Genomic DNA, 14,667 nt, shown 5'->3' with positions numbered 1-14,667 from the left:
ATTTAACCATATACCATTACGAACATGTTCCATTACGAACCACGTTCACGTGATGCTCGACCAATCTAATCTTTCCCGACTATCCTCATACAGCAAGCGTCTACTCCATGTCCCTCAGACTTCGCAAATGCACAACTGCGAAATAACATAGTTCACAGCACCAGAAAAATTACCTTCTGCTGTTACTAAAAAATCAGCCAGTACCTTCTCACTTCAAATAAAGAAGCTCAGCCTTTGTGTCATTTTCGAATATTTATACTACTATTTTCCATAATTTGCCTCTGGCTGCTCCGTTCACGGATGCTGTGGGTATACAGCTATTATTTTGTTTCAAGATAACTAAACAAACGAATCACGAGGTGCGTTATATTTCGTTGAAGCTCTTTGTTTTTAGTCATTACGATTTAACGATAGCATCTGACAGACGATTTAAACGCCTTCAAGGACGGTCTCAGGACTGGTCACCAAACTACGCTCTAGACAGTCTCTGCCTTTTCGTTTTACTTCCCGTGAGACACTGTTGAACATCTGGATTCCCTCCCCAAGGCTGACGTTACATTTTCTTTCAGCGCTTCGAATTTCCATTGATTTACCAGCGATGCTTTGCGATGCAGTCTTCAGTCTCCGAGTGACCACAGTTCTCGAAATACGGGCATGGTTTAATCAGAGTTCGTCGTATGTGACCCAAAATTATGGTTCACAGTTTTGCAGCAGACTGAAGGTGGCAATACATATTACGTCATCGATCTCGGGTCCCTTCATATGAAACTGGGAACATCTATTCTTTCTTCGAGTCACATGAGTCGCAGGGTACTGTAGTAAATAGCATTTATATAGCCGTTTCCGGGAGAAACGTGGTGATTTCTTCTACAATTTCAGCACTGAGCCAAGTCGAAGGCCATTTGGCTCAGTGGCGTAGTTTTTCATGGTAAGTCTGCACGTGAATGCAGTTATCCAATATAAAATGCTGACAGTCTGTTTCGTGGTTAGCACGTCTGCAACTTCGCTTTTAGAAAGATAAATAACTTGTGACAAAGGCAAAAAATCTTGCGCCACGTAAGCACATGACAAGTCTCTTAAGGTAGCTGGAAATTCCACCATTATATAGTCCCTGTAATTACTTTGTACGACTAATGCATAAACGAGAGAAACAGACTCAAAATTGCCTCACCACCTCTTGCAAAATTTGTGAATTTAGGTAGACTGGTTTCATTTCTTAGGTGTAAATTCCGCTTTTGCATGTGCCAAAGTAATGCTTTACACACGTAAATTCTTACCAGTAGGAAAGACACTTGTAATGAAATGTATGTTCTCTGTACTTGTACTTCATTTGAGCTGTCATCCGTTGTTGATCGCTGTGTACAAAGGACTTTCAAAAATGGTTCAAATGGCTCTGGGCACTATGGGACTCAACTGCTGTGGTCGTAAGTCCCCTAGAACTTAGAACTACTTAAACCTAACTAACCTAAGGACATCACACACATCCATGCCCGAGGCAGGATTCGAACCTGCGACCGCAGCGGTCGTGTGGTTCCAGACTGTAGCGCCTTTAACCGCTCGGCCACTCCGGCCGGCACAAACGACTTTCATTATAATGAAAAATGTGTATTTTGAGATGACAACAATTACATTTGTGAGCTGACCCTGTTGTGTGTCATAGCAAGGAATCGATGCGTTTTGGTACACCAGCATAATATGGTATTTATTCACATTTACATGTCTTTCCCTTTCACGACCAGAATCATATAATTTTTTCTTATTATGAACCTAACTTCGATGTTTCAGTATGGCACCTTCGCACCTATCTAAATTTACGTCTACATCCATCAATGTGGAGTGCATGGCAGAGGGTACTTCTCACTGCCACACGTATTTGTGTTTCTTTTCCTTGAATTCGCGTATCGAGCAAAGGAAAATGTTTAAATGCCTTTGTGTGTGGTGTAATTAGTTCGGCCTTGTGCCCGCGGTCCCTATGGGAGCGATGCGTAGTCACCTTTACTATGTTGCTAGTTACGCACTTAGAACTCGTTCTTGTAACTTTGTATGTGCGCTTACGCGAGATAGTTGACGTATATCGTGAAGCGTCTGTCAGTTCACGTGTCTCAGCTTTTCCGTGACGCTTTGTGGTGGATCAGACAGACCTTTGCCCATTTGCGCTACCCTTCTTTGCTTAAGCTCAATATACCCTGTTAGACCTATATGGCATTAAGCAACATTCTAGGTTGTATCGCACGAGTGTTTTGTCGCCGGGCTCCTTTGTAGACAGACTGCACTTTTCCCAGTCTATCGAAGGCTGCTACCTTCTTTACCTATGACTAAGCCAATATGATCATTCCATTACATATCCTGACACATTTGTACACCCAGGCAATTAAATGAATTGAGTGCGACCAGTTGTGACTCACTGACGTTGTTGTTATACTTTACTACGTTTCTATGTGTTTTGAAGTTCAGAGTTCTACGTTTCTGAACATTAAGGCAATTTACCAGTCTTTGTACCACTATCACGCCGAGGAACTGGGCCTCACCTGTATTTTCGTACATTTCGTCTCTGAAGAGAGCGAAGTTTACCGTCCTGTAAGAAACACATATTCGTCCGTGAATTGGCGTAAAAGAATTTGAGAAGCCAAGAGAAAGCAAGTGGCGATGCCCTGGGAAACGTTTCTAACGATTTTAAGATATATTGTCGATCATGTGGTGTATAATGTTGTGGAAATGTTTCGTGCATTTCACAAACGGGACTGGCACGTAATTTGTTTTCTTATGGCCATTCTCATTGGGATTAGGGGGGGGGGGGGGGGGTGGAAAATTTCAATATGTGAAACCTCCATAGATCTCTGTTTTTCGAACGATTTAAATGCACATCGTAATAATATGTCAAGCAATTTGAAATCTGCCATTTCGTCCAGTGCAACGATCTTGCGTATTAAGTATATAGCAGAATAATTGTAACCTCACTTGTGGCGTGATGAAAGAACGTGAATCTCTTTTTGAAAGAGGGTGTGGGATCTGAAGCAAAATCTGTGAACATATTTTCTGAGTTTTTAGAGGGTCATTAATTCGTATGTTTGGTGATGACTTGACTTTCGGAGATACGAACGACTTCTATCTGCGTTGTCCCTTTTGACGTTCTCGTCAAGAATTGTAGTAGTATACATTTCTTCACAAACCACTGTGCTGTAGCTGAACAAACTGTTTCTAAGATGGGACACTTATTTCAGCTGACTGTTGGCTTGTGTGCTTGAGCACGAAAAGCCCATTCCGACTGTCATTTCATTGTTTATGAGACGAGACACATGTGAGAACCTCGGCACTCATGTAGATAGAGCTGACCGACAGCGGTCCGTCGGGAATAAACGGCATTGTGGCGCAAGCCTTCGCTGGACGAGTGTTTCCGACTCCAGGACGGAAAACAGCTTTCCTCATTATCGTAACTTGCAGCTGTGAAATCTTTGGGTTTTATCGTCCTGTATACAGATATCTCTTACCAATACACGTTTCGTCACTACTGTGGAACTGTTTGTTTTGTTTAGTTTTTTGTTTCACGGAGAAAACAATGCAACGTGTCTCAATTTTATGGAAAGGATTCCCTTACACGTAACTAGCGTCATGGTAAAGCCCATCATCAGTTGACGTCAATCCTATCTAAATTAAAAAATTACAAACTTGAGAACTTTCAACTTTTGCGCCTGAATAGATATTGAAGCAAATTACAAACTTGAGAACTTTTAGCTTTTATACCCAAGTAGATATTGGAGCAACTAAGACTTTTTTTAAACGTTACGCTGCGTTGTGAGAACATTAGAGTGCTCTTAGAAAGAGGAATACAGTGAAATAAGATTTCTTAATGTTTGCGAAGGAATTTTTTTCCAAAAGAGTCCGAGAAACGAACTGCATATGAAATTAAAAGGCGCAAATTGACTGCTGTCGTCACATATAGAAAGCAGAAAGGAGGACGACTGACATCTCAGATGCAAAGGACTTCATATTTCTTTCTTTTCTTTCTTTCTTTCTTTTCTTGCGAAACATTTCAGTACGAACATGATCTGCAAATTGTCGATGTACTCATCCTTGCCAGAGCTTTCGATGGGTGTTTACTAACACAACTTCATTTTGAAAACGCGTTAATTCAGCACTTTCAGCCGTAAAATCGTCACGAGTATTAAAACAAAAGAAAAATATTCGTCTATGTAGATACTAATATGTGGTGACGACCTCGATTCTTACTCAATTTCTTAGGAGTGTTGATACACACTGATAGATTCGCTATTGAAGGCTGTCCGTAGGAATTGTTTCGCTGGTTCCACTGATGTCAAACTAATTTCAGAATCATTGTGTCGTACAATCGGGAGTGAGAAGATGTTGTTTGAGGGTGCCAGGACGGTTGAAGCACTCCGCGTTTGAACAGCTCCGCTATACAGACAGAAGTGGCAGCTGCTTCTCCCACATAGTGCCGCGCAGCGATCCGGTGTCGAGGCGGCGAGTGAGTGAGGCGGCGCGGCGATGCGCCGGCGTTCGACGCCTCTGCAGCGAGACCTCCTTCTGGGCCGCGTTTCACAATGAGAGGGCACGCCCTGAGCTTGCGTTCTGGGGCCGCGCCAGCCGGCGATCAGCACCTGTGCACGTGTTCCTAAAGTGCCCGGCGCTCTCACTAAACCCCAGTCTGATCACATCACCAGTTTCTCACCACTAATCCGACAACGAGCATTTGCTCGTTAGATCCAGGATGATGTAAGTCACGTGAGTCAGTTGCAAAAGAAAATGCTTACTACGAAAAGTTTCAGAACACATTTTGACCATTCATATGATGTTTTTGCATAGATAACGTTCAAATTGAGTCAGTTATCGTGAAGGAAGTTTCCCATTTCGTTACAGAAAGTTTGACAATGTTTCTTCCTGAAAAAAAAAATAAATAAATAAAAATATTCACTGCATACAGGATGTTTCAGAATTCATGTTAACATATTTCTAGAGGTTGTAGAGGTGTCTTAGTAGATCAAGTTTTACACAGGAACCCATGTCCGGAAACGTCATCCACGTCAGAGTTATAGCCGCCGACGCCTGTAAATGTTTGTATAGTTACAAACTTTCAAGGACGATGCAGACGGATGAATGTATCAATTTGGGGTAAGGATCCCTGGTTTGGAAACAAACGATTCGAAAGTTACAAACAAAAGTCGGATGGTTCAGATGACTCTAAGCACTATGGAACTTAACATCTAAGGTCATCAGTCCCCTAGACTTAGAACTACTTAATCCTAACTAACCTAAGGACATCACACACATCCATGCCCTAGGCAGGATTCGAACCTGCGACCGTAGCAGCCGCGTGGTTCCGGACTGAAGCGCCTAGAACCGCTCGGCCACAGCGGCCGGCACAAAAGTCATTCCGATACCTCTGACAGTGGAATACATGTGACGATACTGTTGTTGCAACTGTCAGTGGAGTAATATGTAACAAGACAAGGAAAAATGTCTGGTAAACATTGGCTGTAAAATGCATACCTGAGGAGCTAGAAGTATTATCCTTCTACGTCATTCTTGAAAGTTTGTAATATCATTACGTAATTACGTGCGCAGCTCGTGAACTAGTGGCTAGTGTTACTGCCTCTGGATCATGGGGTCCCGGGTTTGATTCTCGGCCGGGTTGGGGATTTTCTTCGCCCGGGGACTGGGTGTTTGCGTTGTCCTCATTATTTCATCATCATCATCATTCGTAACAGTGGCTAGATTGGATTGTGAAAAAATTAGACTATGTAAAATTTGAGACTTTGTACGGGCGCTGATGACGGCGCATTTGAGCGGCCTACAGATCAAACATCATCATCACGGAATTACCCTTTATGTCGTACATACATTTACAGAAGCCAGCGCCTATAAATTTAACGCTCTGTAGCATCGTTGGATGACGTTTCCGGACAAGGGTTCCTTGTCAAAACTTGATCTACGAAGTTCATATGGTTCAAATGGCTCTGAGCACTATGGGACTTAACTTCTTTGGTCATTAGTCCCCTAGAACTTAGAACTACTTAAACCTAACTAACCTAAGGACAGCACACACATCCATGCCCGAGGCAGGATTCGAACCTGCGACCGTAGCGGTCGCGCGGTTCCAAACTGTAGCGCCTAGAACCGCTTGGCCATCAACGGCCGGCGATCTACAAAGTCCCCTCTACAACCTCAAGAAGTGTGTAACGCGAACTGTGAAACGCCCTATATATGTAAAGCGTCCCCAGGAAGTCTCGTTGAGATTGAAGACGTTAGAGACTGGGGACTAGAATACTTGGAGAAGTAACGGCGAAGGAAATGACCGTTATATTTTGACAACGTGTCCCAATATACGTTTGAAATGATTTAGAAACACATGCAAAATTTAAATGACTGCTGGACGGTCATTTGATAGCTGCTCCTGGCGTATTGGAGTCAACTATTTCAGTCACTCCACAACCCAGATCAGTTTGAAGGCGAATGATGCCACTAATCCAACATTTGTCAGTACTGTATGCACGTGTCGTTTCACAGACTAAATATAAATTCAGGGGCAGAAATAATCATCTAGATTAAAACAGTATCATGTCGCAGTTAACCGAGGACTTTAACATATAAGCCGTTGTTAGGAGTACGAAGATTCTAAAAGCAAGTTATATTGTATTGCGCAGGCAATAGATGGAAGTTATTGCTTCAGAAACAATGGCTTCCACTTTCATGGGTACTAGCGCAACTCATTGTGGCGTCACTAGAAGATAGAAAGTAAGCAGTTTACCTCGAGTTTATGTTGCTGCAGTAAGCAAACGGATATTCGTCAAGGCTGGCTCGGCATGGAAGCCATCTTGCTCCCTCTGATGCTGAAATGTACTAGAACAACAGTGCTGTGTCTATGCTCCACCGACCCGCTTCTCAAATGCTAACGTACGAGTAGTTCTCAAACGATTTCATGCCAATTCCTATCACCATCATAAAAATCAACGCAGAGGCAGTATCGCTACTGAACTGTCGCTAAAGAAGCAACCGGATTCTAGCTATAAAATGCTGTTTCAAACTATTAACGCTGGAAATTATATTTAACGAAAACGCGATTTCAGTTTCGCATACGACCACTCAGTCGAATAGTTTTTGTAAAATAAATTGTGTCGTTTAGACATCTACCTTCTTGTAACAATAACTAAACTTTGATTTTAGACTGCAACAGACTCCACCGGATTAACCTTCTTCTGTTCACAACACAGGAATGCCTGGTCGTTATTTATAGGGGGCGCTCCTCAGCTGTCTAGCTGAAAGGTGGGGTTGTTTCTTGTTAGAATTCCCTCATTTTGAGACACATTGTGCAAATAATTAAAAGTGCCAATACGAGCATGCATTCACACAATATGCGGAGATTATACGTTTGAAGATCACATCACGAAAATGAGTTGACAACAACCCTGTTCACTGATCCCATTTGAGTTGTGCACAAGGAAATAAATAAATAAGCAAGCTGACGCGGTAGTCAAGGATAGTGCTTTCAATACGGTCTGAAGCACTTAATTAGCTAGACAGGGACAGGATAACAGATCAGTTGTGGACGACTTGTTCTCAATTAATAAACAGCCTCGCAGGGCATCGGATGAAGAAAGGACGATTAAGGTCAAAGTGCATTTCCTGATGGCCTTGTACCATGACGCGAATCTTATCACTAAAATTGTCTAGGGCCAATACAATCCTTGGCCGTTGCTAGAAATTGTAAATAAAATTAGGACCGAAACAATATTACGATATGGCTGCTCGGATCAGGATTCTCAGCAAAGCATCATCCTCAAAATGAGACAGCTCGCCAGCTTGGGTCCGTGCTCTTCACATGTAAACTCGAGTTTTTGTTAGAAAGAAAATGAAGAAAGGCTTGTTAGGCTTGATACTTTTCCTTTGTCTCCTAGTGCGTGACTTGTGTTACACGATTATCTCTTGTCTAGCCATTCAAGTTGTTTACTGGTGGTTTTGCAGGATGTAACTCGCTCATTAATATATCAGTTACGTAGTTCATCCACTCAGAATTGTTGAAACCACTGAGAGAACGTAACGTACAAAATTATTCCACCTGGAATGTAAGATATACGAGACAGGCAAAATATCCTCAAGACTTCAATATGAATGTAATAATAATGATAATAATACCATTTCCAAAGGAAGACGTTGCTGACAGGTGTGAAAATTATAGTTTAAAATGTCATGGTTGAAAATTACTGACAATAATCATTTAAAAGTGAATGGAAAAATTGGTTGAAGCTGACCTTGAGGAAAATCAGTTTTGGGTCCCAAAAAATGTAGGAACACGCGAAACGTAACCGCTCTACTAGTGTGGTGTTGCAGAAGAATACTGCAAATGAGATGCGTAGATCGTTCAACTAATAAAGTTGCACTGAATCGAACTGGGGAGAAAAAAAATTATGGTGCTGCTTGACCAAAAGAAGAGATCAGCTGATATATCACATTCTGAGGCATCAAGGAATTGTCTATTTGGAAGTGGCAAGTAGCGTCGGATAAAGATTGTAGAGGGAGACTAAATGCTTAACTGCAGTAAGCAGGGTCAAGTGAATTTAGCTTACAGTAGCTGCGCAGAGATGAGAGGCCTTTACACTAGCATTGAGAGGTGCACCAAAACCAGTCTTTGGGCTGAGACGACAGTTAAATCTTCACTTTTTTCACATACAAAGAATTTGAACTTTAATAAATGAGATGATACTTTTGAGGTAGTGCAGATCACTGTTCGCTTCAGGGTCGTTCAGTTGTCTGCCAGCTTACATTCAGTATCCTGTTCGTTTTTCCGTGAAGTTTCTGTTGAAGATATAGTACGGATCATCGTTATTATAGATCTGTACTTAAGTATACTCCTAATAATTTAGCTACAAACGCATAACGTCAGCGATCACCACTACTGTGGTGCCTGCTGTGAAAGACTACGCTTTCAAACGCGATTCGGTGTCTGTCGCCTGCACAAGACGTCGCCTCTGGAGACACTGGGATCCGTTAACGCTTCGGTGGGCTTCTTTCTACAGAATACGCGTGACGCTTGTTTTACTGCTCACACGCGCCTGTGGTCCGATATTTCTGTTCCACCCATGCAAACGATTTGTAGCGCACATCGTGTAGGGGTTTCTGTTCTTATGTGACAAGTCTTTCAGGACTTTCTAGCCTAGTACCGTCTGTGTGAAGGTCGACGAGAGTCCAAGGGCGCGCGCAAGACTCCGTGACAGGTGCACGGAGAAGCTTCCGTAATTGGATGGGAACTACGCCGTGGGTTGTAGGCCGCCAAGCGGGAGGTCCTTGTGTCGAGAATCTTCCGCCGTGCCAACTATTACGAAATAATTTCACGCTCGCCACCTTTTTGCTACGTACTACTTAAGGTCGCTCACCTGGACGCGGCAGACGCGATTAGAGGAAACCATTACTACAGTCCTACACACTTAGTGCTTCCACTGCCAAGAAGGACGTAAAACAATGGAGTTCCATTAAACAGCGCCCAAGAGAAGCTAATTCCCGTTTTTATGCTTTGTCTTCTTTCGACGCTACGACTGACGATTTAAACTTATGAAGGTGCAAAGTAAGGCGTGAATTTATTCCTCTTTCTTTCAGTCCTTAGTTGTTTCATTCACTCCTCCTCTTATGTTCTTACTTCCTGATGAATGGCAAACTCTTTGTATTTGTTAGTTCTTATGACCTTGTTACTTCCTTGTCCTTACTGAACTCGTTTGAGGTTTGCCACTGTAGCACAAAATAAAAGAGTATTCTGCGTTAATCATAAGTTTTTCTCTACCCTTTCCGCCTTTCAACGGTATTTCGTTACCGAGCAATCAGCCAGGTCAACAAGGTGCGTAGTCGTCTTTCACTATTGGTAAACTTTCGATGACGGATACAGTAGTGATGGACATTATAAAACCATAGTTGTGTAAGATATCAGAAGAAATGCTTGTTATATCATACAGGTCCTGCTGCATGGCAAGCCTAATAGCTTTACGTAGACTCACTGTTATCCGAAATGTTGTTGCGGATTTTTTTTTCATTATGGTTCAAAATTTCATCTTATGAAATGACTTTCTCTCTTAAATACTTTAATACTCGTACATAACTGACCGACGGTTGTAACAAAATACGAATTCTGTAGAAGCAGTTCTCAGATTTCAGTCACTCTGATTTAAGGTTTCTATCATGGCTAATTCCATCTTCTTCCTCATCCCAAAGCGAATCAGAGACTTGTCTCGAATGCGTTTCGGCCGATTCATCCCGATGTGTCCAGACCGACTTAAGTTTAGGGTGATAGCAGATCATTCTGTAGATACTTGTGACACCATTATGATGCCCCTTAATGAATCAGTATCGCAAGTACAACTGGTCTGTATACCAGATGACGGAGGGACAACAGTTGCCTACTTGTGTATCACGTGACGAAAGAAATGTTTATTAATATTCGTTAATGGTTGATATAAAAGTGTATTTTTGCTACAGCACTGTTTTGAGTGTAGCATAAACTTGGATCGGACAAGAATGGGGAAGCAAAAATTGCCGTGTCCCTTTCAAAGAGACGGTATCGGTAATTGCTTTAGTAGTTCTACGGAAACGACGCAGCACTTGCGCCTGTATAGCTAAAATGGGACTAAAACCCCGTATCTTTAGAACGCTAGTTCAGAGCCTTCACCAATGTGACATCTCGTTTTTCCGATACACATCTCTGTAGACACCTGACTCATTAATATCTTCTCAAATTAGCTAAACTTTCATCTGCAATTCGTGTAATTAAATAGTACATACAACGGAACTCAAGCACCGGACAATATTGTACTTTTTGCGTAACTGCAGACTTCAACAAGAATTTTCACGATAGAAAATGTATAACTTATGTGACCTGTAAGTACGTTTTTACGAATATCTTGTGTCACTTGTAATGCGGCTTACCAGTGAATTTTTGCGGTGATGTGTTTTGTCTCCACTAATTACATATAGTACTTAGTTGAGCTGAAATTGTGCTTCATTCCAGTATTCAAAAACTCGGTTATGTATGTGGGATAATCAGTGAAGAGTAACAAAAATTGTTTGAATGGATCAGGAGACTGTATTGAACAGATATTTTCTGAAAGACTCCCCTTAGAATTTTATACGGTTTGCACTCTAATTACGTACGTTGTACAGGGATACATTCTGACAATTTTGGTAAAACGGACGCATGGTCTCCGGTGACTTACCTTATGTAATTATGATTTATTCGGATTATTAGGACCTGGGGAGCCTCCACAATTTCGACAACAACACCGGTAACAACGATAACGACAGTGAAAAAAAATCACTTTACTGTGCATATGTTGTTGAATTAGTGCCATCAGACACTTGAAACTTGCATCCTTAATCTAAATAAATATCGTTTCAATTGTTCATGCTCGAAGTCAATTATCCAGTGAGGTGGCGCAACAGTAAGACACTGGAATCGCATTTAGGAAAAGGGTGGTTTGAATCCCGGACCTCGTATAAGATTTAGGTTTCTCGCGATTTTTCTAAACCGCAAAAGGCAAATACCGCGATTGCTCCTTTAAAAAGACACGGCTGGTTTCTTTCAGTCATAGCCGCCTTGTTGCCCTGGCTAAGCTGGTAGTCCGTTTCTAACGATCTCGTAATCAACGGGGCGTTAAACCCTCATCTCCCGTCTTTCGAAATAAACCCTTCGTGTAAATTTTTGTACGTCGATAATATTCTGGGTTCTTACGTTTTCTATTTCAGAATGATATTTACACCAACTAACGTTTCGTGAGAGCGTCATTAGTAAAGAACAGTGAAGTACTGTAGTCATTAGCTTTCGTTAGCAGACTTGTTTCTGCCGCAGCGGGAGATTGTATTGTTAAGGCTTATCTTTAAGAGTGGTTTGTATAGGCAACAGGACTTGCTTGCATCTAGGTACAGTTACTTTATAGATTTCATTCTTTTCGCATTAAGAAATTGATTTAATTATGGTTGTCAGTGGGCTCTCTGAATGAGAGTGTATTGTTACTGTCGTGCTGTTGTTTATTAAAATATGAGATAGCATTTTGTCTAAAATTGACATGGTGAGACCGTGGCTGTGTACAATCAATGTAGGTTAATTCTTACAAAGAAGAAGACTGCGACCAGCCACTATTAATACTACTATTTATTTAGGCAAATAGCGCCGTAACCGGTTTCGAACTGGAAAGTTCATCATCAGACGGCTGTTCACATGATTTGAAAGATACACTTTACATGATCGTCAGTTTTCGATTTTTATTCTTCCACTGTGGCGAAATATTCCTGGTGTGTTGAATCTCAGTCTGGCATCTGCTTTTCCTATTATTTGTTTTATGTTGCCATTCTACTTAAGGTCACTCCGGATGGATACTCCTAGATGTTTTACGGTAGATACTGTTTCCAGCAATCTGTCATCAGTATTGTAGTTGAACACAAGTGAATTTCTTTTCTGATGTTCGCGCAGTATGTTACATTTATTTACGTTCAGGGGCAAGTGCCAGACCTCCACCATTTATAAATCCTCTGCTGGTAATTCTGTAAATCGATACTGTCTTCTGGCGTTGCTGCTTTCCTATAGACAACCGCATCATCTGCGAAATATTCTTAAAGAGCTTCCGACATTTCTGCTAGATTATTTATATTCATCGTAAACAGTAATGGTCCTGTCACACTTTTTCAACGTTGATAATAAAACTTTGCAGTCTGAATTGGCTTGTCACAAGTTGGCGTTTTGATTTGAAACACACACTAGGGTCAAAATGTCTAATGCAATTGGAGTGATTAATAGTAAAGTAGGATGTCTTCTGTTGTTTCAAGATTAACAGACAGTTGCTGGTTCTGAGTCACGGAAAAGCCTTGCAGTGCACTGATCGAGTACAGAAACCTTGTACCGCATTGTACAATATACACAAGAAAGAACAACGTCGCCTGAAACAGTGAACTACCCATGCGAGTACGGTGAGAACAAAATTTAATACCTAAGGATATCTTAAAAACCCTGGTTACAAGAACTGGTGAATTGCAGTAAACGGATGTTTCAATAAGAATTTTATGGAGTATGAATTCCTGTACCATAGGCGCCGTTTCGAAGGAGCTGTAGATATGAAGCAATATCTACCAGATCCGATATCCTCATTTAAGAACTTAGTGCATGCTCATTGATATGGAAAAAGCACTAGATGACGAAATTTAATTTCATTCGTCGTGTCCATGTACAAGTTTCGTCCGTATGCAACTGCGACAGAATCTGCCCCCACCCCTAGACGATTTCCCTCAATACCACCCACTGAAAACATTTAAAAGATGGATAAGGGGTATCTGTAATTCAAGACAGACTGAAAGCTTACCTGGTGCAAAGGCTGGATTTATTCTGCTGGATGCTACTGCTGCTCGCTTCTCTTGGCCTCAGAATTCAGCTGAAAACAAAGGAAGACAAGTTAATCGGAATACTCACGATATCTGTATAATTTCTTTTTATTTGGTAAACTTATGTTAGAGCATCAACTATTTACTACAAAATATTTTCCCGCTCCCAGATCCATTTAAGAATCACTGTAGTTAGAGAGATGCACTCCGTTGGTTGGTTGGTTGGTTGGTTGGTTTGGGGAAGGAGACCAGACAGTGTGGTCATCGGTCTCATCGGATTAGGGAAGGATGGGGAAGGAGGGCGGCCGTGCCCTTTCAGAGGAACCATCCCGGCATTTGCCTGGAGTGATTTAGGGAAATCACGGAAAACCTAAATCAGGATGGCCGGACGCGGGATTGAACCGTCGTCCTCCCGAATGCGAGTCCAGTGTCTAACCACTGCGCCACCCCGCTCGGTTTGCACTCCGTCTTCAGGCCACGAGTGGCCTACCAGGACCATCCGACCACCGTGTCATCCTCAGTGGAGGATGCGGATAGGAGGGGTGTGGGGTCAGCACACCGCTCTCCCGGTCGTTATGATGGTATTCTTGACCGAAGCCGCTACTATTCGGTCAAGTAGCTCCTCAACTGGCATCATGAGGCTGAGTGCACCCCGAAAAATGGCAACAGCGCATGGCAGCCTGGACGGTCACGCATCCAAGTACCGACCTCACCCGACAGCGCTTAACTTCGGTGATCTCACGGGAACCGGTGCATCCACTGCGGCAAGGACGTTGCCCGTAGTTAGAGAGATACTAGAAGAAACTGCATCTGATGATGTATTTGACTCTCGGAGCGTTCTACTGTGTAGAGGTATAATTAAAAGTCTTGTTATAAGTCTAGTATAATTATAAGTCTAGTTCCAGAGTAACCAGAAAAATAGTTTTCTCACGTTGTTTTTCCCAAATCACGAGACGGATAAAATAAGAAAGTATAACTGTTACGTAGATAAGGTGAGACCAAACCACAACACTGTTCTGTAATTTATTAATCACTCAGCTTTTCAAATAATATCCTTCTGTTGATAGACAGACTCAATATTCCACAAACTTGCAACTGGTTACACATTACATAGATATTTGCACGGCAACGGATCTATTTACAAGCTGAAAATAATTTTCATACGGCGGTATGATAAATATCACAGATAAATATCTGCCTGATATAGTGTATGAAGGAGACATTAATCTAAACAATTGTCCTGATTATGTAGGAAAAGAGAAAGTCTCATTTCTAATATAAGCTGCATATAATAGTTGATGA

At 41.8% G+C, this 14,667-nt stretch overlaps 1 protein-coding gene across 1 annotated transcript in view; it reads right to left on the bottom strand.

Moving 5' to 3' along the window:
• LOC126162478 (ATP-binding cassette sub-family C member 4-like) overlaps positions 1-14,667 on the bottom strand; it is a 290,715-nt gene that overhangs the window by 190,414 nt on the left and 85,634 nt on the right. Inside the window, exon 2 of the mRNA XM_049919019.1 lies at positions 13,347-13,415. The gene's annotated coding sequence lies outside the window, so the exon portion shown is untranslated. The remainder of the gene's footprint in view (positions 1-13,346; positions 13,416-14,667) is intronic.

This window comes from Schistocerca cancellata, chromosome 2 (assembly GCF_023864275.1).
Source record: "Schistocerca cancellata isolate TAMUIC-IGC-003103 chromosome 2, iqSchCanc2.1, whole genome shotgun sequence".
Taxonomy (NCBI): Eukaryota; Metazoa; Arthropoda; class Insecta; order Orthoptera; family Acrididae; genus Schistocerca; species Schistocerca cancellata.
The sequence above is the reverse complement of the archived record's forward strand: the minus strand, read 5'-3'. Positions and strand labels throughout refer to the sequence as shown.